This window comes from Lissotriton vulgaris, unplaced genomic scaffold (genome assembly GCF_964263255.1).
Source record: "Lissotriton vulgaris unplaced genomic scaffold, aLisVul1.2 SCAFFOLD_2912, whole genome shotgun sequence".
In the NCBI taxonomy this organism is placed as follows: Eukaryota; Metazoa; Chordata; class Amphibia; order Caudata; family Salamandridae; genus Lissotriton; species Lissotriton vulgaris.
In genome coordinates this window covers 52,663-61,439 of record NW_028243558.1, presented here as the reverse complement: position 1 = coordinate 61,439, position 8,777 = coordinate 52,663, and positions in this window count along the sequence as shown.

Genomic DNA, 8,777 nt, shown 5'->3' with positions numbered 1-8,777 from the left:
CAATCGGTAATTAAATATCAAACATGCATAAAGATGTCAATAATCGTGTTTAAACCACTAAACCAAATCAACATTAGAGGCAAAAAAAGCACACGTATCTGGCTGCGAGTAGTAAAGAAAGAGGGGATTGGATATTGACAGAGGACTATGAACTGGTGAAAGCCCCATGATTGGTGGAAAGGACTGGAACAGTCTATCTGTGCAACTCTATTGTTAACTTTGATGTCTCAAACCCAAGGACTCATTCAAATGGTAGTTTTGTATGTTAACTTTGAAGGGCTGCTATTTAATAAAGTGAAGAAAGAATAGCATCTTTATAAAAGTCCAATGTTTTATATTCTAGAGTGCCCTCCTGAGACGCTTTCAGTCCACATCAGCATACTGCACTGCTTGAGGGAAAGAGGTTCCTCCTCCTGGTCACCACCGCATGGACGCCCAAGCAGAAGACATGTTTTAGAGTATAGCTGTGCTATACTGTACCACACAAATACGGGCAACTTCTTTTTACAAGAAACACACACACATGCAGTCTGCCTTTTGCTCAGTGTAACATTGCATTTGTTTCACAAAAATTGTTTTGTTCTGGAACTTAGGAAGCACAGTGTTAATAAAAGGCTTGTCTGTGCTTCAGGCATGGCCAGCTTATTGTTGATGATTAACTTTGTTAAATTAATTTGTTCGTGTGTGTATAGTTGTTTTCCATTAGAATCCTTTGTGTTTTTGTAACACTGAGGTCACTTTTGTGCCTGTGTGGTACAATGACAATATGGATACATAGCGAATACCCCAAAGTGAGTTGACTAAGTCGCCTAAAATAGCATAATATGCCACATAATGCATATTTCCTTACCATTTAGTTTAGTTAACACTGTTGCATAACTTCAGTAGCAGTGTTTGTGGCCCATAGAAAATATATTTTTTGTGTGCAACAGATGCATGAACGCACTAAGGGCTTTATTATGAGTGCTGCTTAGGACCTCCGTACTTGCGGTGTGGCTCCGACCACTGCGGCCACTGCAAGTCCGCCTGGAGTACTTTGAGCGTGGACCACCACAAGACCGCCCCTCCTCTGGGATCCAGCAGTAAGTGGCTTAAATATTCTGGTGGGGCCGTGAGCCTAGCATGAAAAGGGTGGCAGAGATGCAACTTTGGGGGGCCTAACAGGGCCCCCTGCTGCTTTTGTGCCTGGGGTTGCATGCAGGGAGGTACATGTTGTGCTCCCCTGTATTGCACCCCCGTTCCTGCATGGTGCAGCATCCACAACATTGTGCTTGCCACACCGGGCAGGAACGTGCTGCAGGCACTGTCACAGGTGCGGTCTGCTGTTAAGGCTCTCCTATGTGCCTGACACAGCCAGGGTAAACAGTCATAATATCGATTTCAAAATATAGAATGGACATAATAGTGAAGTAAAAATATAGAATGGACAAAATATCGAATGGACACAATATAGGCCCACATGCATCATTGTTACATTTTGCACTTCCTAATTTGCGAAAAATAAGGAATCGCAAATTAAGAAGTGCAAAATGCTATGCATCATTGTTTTCGGTATTCATTTGGGATTCGGTAAAAATCGCAATTTTTACCGAATCCCAAATGAATACCGAATTCTTAAGTGCATTTTCGCAATTCCTATTGATTCCTATGGGCCAAAAGGCCCATAGGAGTCAATGGGAAGGCATCAGCAAATTGCGAGTGGCACTTTGAAATTTTCATGGGTGCAGGGAGGGGTCCAAAGGACCCCCCCATGCACCCCTGAAATGTATTTTTCGCATCATGTTTCACACACACATGTCCTAAGGACATGTGTGTTTGAAACATGAATGTAGAAAAAAAAACATTTGCAGCATTTTAAACACTTTTTCCAAATTTACCGAGTGGTTCAACCACTCGGTAAATTTGGCACCCTAATTGCGACTTTGCACTTGTGAAAGTAATGATGCATTGCTTTTAAGAAATCGCACATCTGCGACTTCTTAAAAGCACCCGCAATTTTAGAACTCGCAACAATGTTACGAATTCTAAAATTGCTTCATGCATCCCAAAAAGCACTTTTGCATTCGCAAACGGCCGATTTTAAGTAATCGCACCGTTTGCGACTACAAAAATGCTTGATGCATGTGGGCCACTGTGGTTAAAAATATCGAATCATAGGTAAGTAATATCGATTGTCAAAATATCGAAGTCAAAATATCTAAATATACAATATAGGCATTAAATATATCGAATTTTTAGTAATATCGATTTTTTTTAAAGAGTTTTGTATGTTAGTATATGTGTGAAAAGTGTATATTGATTTTTGTAATGTATGTTTAATTTATTTTAAGTAATGAATTTTATGTTATTTAATTTTTGCGTAATTTAATTCTGTAGCGGGTTGTGGGTTTATAGGGGAATAGGGTGGGAAGTAATTTATTTATATTAAATTAAATATTAATTTTTAGCAATTATTATTTATTTTTAATTACATTTTGCTTTTTAGTTCTGTAGCGGGTTGTGGGTTTATAGGGGAATAGGGTGGTAAGTAATTTAATTGTAATTAATGAAATACTTTTATTTATTTATTGGTATTCATTTTGAATTTATTGTTAATTTTTAATTGGTAATTCATTTTTATGAATTAGTAATTAATGTGTATTAATTGATTAATTGTTAATCATGTTAATTTTCTTAATTTATTTTCCGTAGCGGGTTGTGGGTTTATAGGGGAATAGGGTGGGAAGTAATTAAATTGTAATTATTTACATATTAAAAATACTTTTTGTGTATTGATAATTAATTTACTGTTAATTATTATTTGGTATTAATTTTCATTATTAATTAGTTTTTATTATTGAAAATTGATTAGTTAAATAATTATGAATAGGTAATTAATTTTTAATAACTAATATTTATTTGTATTTCTAATGAATTATTACATAATATTACATTGGTTATTAATTTCAATTAATGTTTTATTGGTATTGATATTTAATTTATTTTTAATAATATATTAAATGATTACTTTCCCTACTGTGAAACTCACTGGAGTGGGAATAGTAATTTTTACTCTCCTGCTATCCAACGCTTTCCCTACTGTTGCACTCTCTGGAGTGGGAATTGTATTTTTTACCCCTACGCTATCCAACGCTTTCCCTGCTGTTGCACTCTCTGGAGTAGGAATAGTATTTTTTACCACTACGATATCCAATGCTTTCACTACTGTTGCACTCTCTGGAGTGGGAATAGTAATTTTTACCCTCCCGCTATCTAACGCTTTCTCTTGCAGGGGATACTCATCAATAGTCATAAGCACTGAATAGTCCCGCCCTCGTGCGGGACCCCGGAGCAATAGCCAATAATATGCATATATATATATATATATATATATATATATATATATATATATATATATATATATATATATATATATATATATATATATATATATATATATATATATATAGATAATATGCATATACATATACATATGCAGCCCAATATAACCATACTAGGCTCAAAAAACTGCCCCCAATTGCCTGTAAAATCTTTACATTTGTTAAATAAAGACATATAAATTACATTATATGAAAATGCAAAGAAGAAAGCACTGCCTTTGTTGTCTTTGAAACACACAACCTTTATTTTCAAAGGTAAAAACAGGCAGGATCATAGAGGCAGCTTTAGCCTAGATAGGCTGCATTGTAACAACAGAAAATCTGGCGCCGTGCCTTTAAGACCTCTGTGAGCCTCCAGGCTCCCATCATGCACCACAGGTGACAGTTAGGTCAGTTCTTTTTTCTGGCTCCTTCTGTGAGGATCCTGGAGCATTGAGCTCGCCAGTTGGTGATATTTTTTTTCACTTTCTTCTGGTCTTCAAATTTTTCGTCTTTACTCGACGTCTTTAGTCATTATCTGACTAATTCAACAATTTTTTGTGGTTTTTTTGGCCTTTTTTCCAGTCACATTGCCGGCCTTATTTATTAAGTGCCCGGCCTGTGGTAAAAAATGTCCAAGACAGACCCACATTCGGTCTGTGTGGCTTGTCTTCCATCTACACACAAGCCAGAACTCTGCTACCATTGCAGCAAGTTGTCAAACAGAATTTTGAGAGAGAGAGAGAGAAGAGCAGGCTTCAGTCCCTGCATGACAGAGGAGAAACCGTGAGTGGAAGAGAAGATTTTCACTCCAGGAAACCTTCTTCTCAGCAAAAAGAACCTAAGGAAAGAGGGAAGAAGAGAAAACATTGTTCCCCTTCAACTTTGAGGGACAGATCTTCTTCTAAAGTTCCTGTATGTTCAAAATCGTCGAAATCAGCGTCACAGCATCTGTCGACGTCGAGGTCGCCGTCGAAGAAGAATTCGCCGTCGATGCGAGGTGAGAAGCGTCATGAGCGTAGGCGATCCAAGTCTGGCTCTCGTACGACTATGAGAGGACTGGACTCGACGTCGTCTCATCGACGTCGACGATCACCGCCGAGAGGCTCGAAAAATCAGTCAAGGTCGCCGTCGAGAGATGCTATGACATCGACGTCGAACCGGGCAGTGGAGGTTTCGACGTCGAAGAGCCCAAGTCATGTGGCGTCGAGGCACACGACGCCGAGAAATTCATCGCCGTCGAGGCGCATGGCGTCAACGCCGAAGAGACACTTAACGCCGAGGAGGTCGCCGTGGAGGAAGTCAACGCCAAGGAGGTCGTCGCCAAAGAGGTCGCTGCCGAGGAGGTCGCCATCGAGGATTCGCCGCCGAGAAGATCGTCAATGAGAAGAACGCCGTCGAGAGGATCGCCGTTGGAAAGATCGACGTCGAGGAGACTGTCGTCGACGTCTCCTGCAGCTAAGAGGCTTAGAACGGTGTCCAAAGACCGATCTAAGGTTTCTGTGGTGTCTTCTGGGAGTTCTTCTTCCTCTCCTGGGCTGAAGATTGTAGAAATCTCTCCAGAGCCCTCAAGAGCGCCTTCACCTACAGGGGATAATATCTCTCCACGATGGCTGGGAGAACTCAGAGACTGGTGGATAAGAAGAATCAACCTTCCAAGATCTAAGTCCAGGTCTCCTGTGTCGAAAAGACCTATTTCAAGATCAAGGTCACCTCTTATACGAGTGGTCTATTCTCCGAGAAGGCGTGAGCGTACCCCTCCGAGGAAGTCTCCATCAGTATAAGAACACACACACATACATACATACATACATACATACATCAGTGAGAAGGCGGACTTCACCCTCTCCGAGGTCTTCACAAAAGTAGTGTGAAGTAGTGTGGCTCACTGGTTAGAGGCGGCAGACCCAAGAGCAGAGGACGGCCCGGGACCAGGGTTCGATTCCCGGCGAGGCAGGTTTCTGGACCAGGGTCAGCGGACTCGATAATTCTCTCGCCTCGGTGCCCACTCTGATCAGCGATCACACTCGGCAACTCTGGGCATTAGCTTGCCTCATCTTCACTAACGGCCCCACCAGACCGCCGGGGATGCCTGGTCTCACCCTGGAGATACCCATTAAGGGACCATCTCTCAGGGAAGCCAGGAAGGGTTTCGCAGCGGTCGAAGCGCCTTGGGACCCTACGGGTAAGTAGTGCGCTATATAAATGCCAATACATTTACATTTACATACATTTACATCACCGTTCATCCAAGAGACGTGATGCGAGATCTTCGACAAGGTCTACAGATTCGAAGAGGTATTACTCACCGACGCTGTCATCAACTCCTCCAAGTAGGATATCACCGATTGATGACGTAATCATCTTTAATGAAGTTCTCTGTCGTGGAGCAGCGGAACTTAATATCGAGATGATTGTGTCTACTGCGAAGACAACGGTTATCTTCGAAACATTGCATCAAAAATTATCATCGAGACCTTTACTTCCTCTGGTCCCAGGTCTTTTGGAGCCTGCTGAGCATAAGTTCTTGACTCCTGCATCTTTGGGAGCGGTTCCTTCACGGATCGCAAAGAAGTATAAGGCTCCGGACAATGACCCATTATTTCTGAGATCTGAGCCACAACCTGATTTGGTCATCGTCTCAGCGGCACGTAAAAATCAGACAGGAGCGACGTCATCCTCTGTTTCTCCGGACAAAGACAGCAAAACTATGGATTCGGTAGGGAAAAGAATGTGTGCCACTTCTGCTTCCTACATGAAGGTCGCCAGCGCCTCCGCTTTATTGGTTCGCTATGACCGCGCACTATGGGATTACTTATCCCGGTTTGCAGAGAAAATTCCCAAAGAAGGCAATAATGATTTTCTGGAAATCCTTCATGAAGCTGGGCTAGTGGCTAATGGTCTTTGTGCAAGGCGCTCAGCTTGGCTAAGGCTTACGGGTCTTAAACCTGAAGCCCAACACCAAATTCTAAATCTGCCGTTTAATGGTAATTCGCTCTTTGGGTCTCATGCTGACGATGAGATGTCACGAATGAAGACGGAGTTCAAAGACAATGGTCTCAGACAATTATTTCTAATCAACTAGTGATTGCCTTCACTTAGTCATGGGGCATGTCCAATAGATCAGCCCAAGTACATTCAATGATAATACCATCAAATCAGAAACAGCAACAGCACTAATTATAAATAAAGGGCAATTTTAATTCATTGCAATCATGGCTATCTCCGTGTATAGCAGGAGAAATTTGGTTGCCCAAACTAGATTATGTGCAAGAAACAGAATATAGTGTGTTAAGATAGAAAAGTATAAAAAGAGCATAGACTAAAGAAAATTTTTAAATTCAAATAAACAAGCAATAAATTTACACAGTGAACAGTTTGCAAATGGCCTGGCGTGTGATATTTTCAAACATAGTTTCTTATGGAGACAATGCTTCCAACTTTAAATTGCGCACAAGAGAGTCTAGCAACATCCAGGACAATGATACTATGGCGTCGACGTTTCGACTCGTCTTTGAGGCCTTATGGAGAGTTAAACCTTGGCCAGCGAGTCTTCATCAGGACTAGTAGTGTGGGCAGCCAGGGGAGTAGCAAGGCCCTAATCGGTGTGGGTGGCAGGGAGGGGTTGTATAATTCAATCTCACACCCAAGAGTAGGGAGTTTCTGCCTTATTCACAAAGTGAGTCTGGGTGGTGAATTAGGTCCAATCTTGCAGGCAATTAGTTCTCTGCTTCCTCAATATTCATGGGGAATTAATCCGATTCCATTACAGCTTCCACAGGCCCCTTTATTCGGCCAACATGAAGATAAGAAGGGGGATTGGGAGTATTGTGTCAGCGTCCGTCGGTACACGCTGCTGGTCGAATATCAGTTGAGCAGTCTGTCCCAGCTCGGCGTTTAGTTCCGAGACGGAGCTTGATACTGTGAGAGCTGTTGGTCTCGAAAAGAGAAAGGACAACTTTAAGAAAAAATGCCGTCCTTATGATCGGAGACAGAGCCAACAGAGGGTTCAAACCCCTCAATGGTCTTCACAACAAAATCAGGGAAGATCTCAGTTGTCCCAGCATCGTCCTGGTAGAGGAAGAGGCGGTATATCCAGACAGTCTGCACCTGGAAACAAGCAGCAACAACAAAAACAGTGAGTGTTTGCTTCCCCTGAGCCCGTTGACCACTCCGGTGGGGGGAAGTGTGCGTTTTTACCTGGAGGAGTGGAAAAACATCACAAACGACAAATGGGTGCTGAATATTGTGCAAAATGGATATGCAATCAGATTCAAGTCTCCTCCTCCTTCCATTCTTCCTCAAAAGACTGTATTCCACCGTCTTCATCTTTTGAAGCAGGAGGTGTCTGTGTTACTCCTAAAGAAAGCCATTGAGGAGGTCCCGAGGGCGCAGCGTCGGCAAGGCATTTACTCCCGATACTTTCTAGTTCAAAAGAAAGGTCCAAACAAGGAGTTCAGGCCCATACTAGATCTCAAGTACTAAGAGGAAGGGGTCCCAGTGTGAGCAGGGAACATATAAAACATTTTCACAAGAATTAATCCAAAGCAGTTGATGGGATCCACAGAGTTTTATTCACTATGGGATCAGGTGTAGTTAATACACATAGCATAGCAAATAGTTAACTGTATTAAAAGTCATACAGTGCCCCAGGAGGGAGAGAAGGGGTGATGGTGTGAAGGTAGGGGAGTGATAGGATTATGTGACAGTAAAATCAGCAATTTGAAACATTTTTCATGCCATAACTTGTATAGCGACAACTGCCATAATTAAATGGCAACATTATTTTCATGAAGGCATACAACACAAAGTACAATATATATACAGATATTTGATTGTGTGGTTGCCGAAATAAGAAAGACCGTCGACGTTTCGACCCTCTGAGATTGCAGGAAGATTTAGCCTTGCTGCGGGGTCTTCATCAGGACCGGGGAAGGGGCAGAGGACCTAATAATACAAGTATAAGGGACTTGGGTTAGAGGAGTCTAGCATAAACCTCTAAATTATCACATGGGTAGTAGCGAGCGTGGAACAACAACATCATCAATTGAATTAATGGTAGTGAGAATTGGATACAAATCAAATATCACAGCTAGGGTAAGCTCACATAGCTTGGATTCCAATAAGGAGAAAAGTTAAGGTGCCTGTATAGGTAAACTAGCAGGACAAACAGTGTACACATAGTTAATCACGAGCGTGGAATACCAACATTATCAATTAAAAATAGCAGTGAGAATTAGATACGACTCAAGACTAATATCAATTAAATAATGACAGTGAGAATTGAATACGGCTCAAGATTAATATCACCGCTAGGTAAAGCTTTCATTGCTTTTGGTCCAAAATGGACAGAAGTCAGGGTGCCTGTGAGGGTAAACTAGCAGGACAACAAGTGGACAACCACTTACAGGGCCAGGT